This window comes from Suricata suricatta, chromosome 7, assembly GCF_006229205.1.
Source record: "Suricata suricatta isolate VVHF042 chromosome 7, meerkat_22Aug2017_6uvM2_HiC, whole genome shotgun sequence".
Lineage (NCBI taxonomy): Eukaryota > Metazoa > Chordata > Mammalia > Carnivora > Herpestidae > Suricata > Suricata suricatta.
Genome location: NC_043706.1, coordinates 36,006,048 through 36,007,122, shown reverse-complemented (window position 1 = coordinate 36,007,122; position 1,075 = coordinate 36,006,048). Strand labels below are relative to the sequence as shown.

At 32.7% G+C, this 1,075-nt stretch overlaps 1 protein-coding gene across 1 annotated transcript in view; it reads right to left on the bottom strand.

Annotated features, from left to right (window-relative positions):
* Window positions 1–1,075, bottom strand: part of DNAH8 (dynein axonemal heavy chain 8) — a 323,365-nt gene that overhangs the window by 282,693 nt on the left and 39,597 nt on the right. The window lies entirely within an intron of this gene.

Below are 1,075 nucleotides of genomic sequence, written 5' to 3'. Positions count from 1 at the left end.
TACACATTAATGAATACCTTTGTTCTGATTTTTTTGCACAGGTTCTAGAGTTTCTCAGCATAGTTTCTGAGAGCAGTAGCATATAGATTTTTTTTTAGGGTATTACATAGCCCTCCAGATAGTGGTTATATTAACTTACTTTATTTTTACAGAAGCCTATGAGTTCCCATTTCTTCAAATCTTTTGTTACACTTAGGATTGTTAGATTTTTAATCTTTGCCAGTGTGTTGGGTGTGGAATGATATCTTATTTAGGTTTTCTCTTTATTGAATTGCCTGTTCACATCCTTCACCTAGTTTTAGTTCAGATTGCTCGATGATATCTTACCAAGTTGCTGGAGGTTAGATAATATTTTCCAGATGTTAACTTTGTTGGCCCCCATTGTGTCCTACATTTTCATTTGGCATGTTGTCTTTAGTCATGTGAAAGTTTTACATTTTAATGTAAACATATTAGTTAGAAATTGTAATCCAGCTCCATTTTAGCTACCTCCAGTGGCTAGGATCTTTGTTCTTTTTGTATTTTATTTAAGAAACTCGGTTCTACTTAAGTATTATGTAGATATTCTCCTAAGTTATTTGTTTACCTTAAATAGTGAAATCTACAGAAATGAAACAAATTATTGTTAAATGAACACTCATGTAACCTTTGCACAAGTTAAGAAGCAGCATTGCCAGCACTTTACAGTCCCCATACATCCCTCTTCCCAATTTTAACTCTCTTTCCTCCCCCTTAGTGGTAACCATTTTCTTAACATGCTTTACTTTATAGTTTTGTCATCATTTCCTTTATTTTCTTTAAAAGCTTTGCCATTTTGTTTTTAATATTTAGGTTTTTGATCCACTCAGAATTATTTGCGTATGTGGAGTAGGAATCTAATTTTGTCTTTTTCCATATAATTAGCCAATTGTCTTCAAAATAAGCTGTTTATTGGCCTGTTGTTTCCTCCTAACAAACTTTTAATATCACTTCTGTAGTATATGAAGTTTCTAAGTCCCTTTGTCTGACCCCCTAGTCTACTTATTTGGGTTTTGTACTCATGTAAGTCTGCTTTCATTTCTGTAGTTTTTACTGA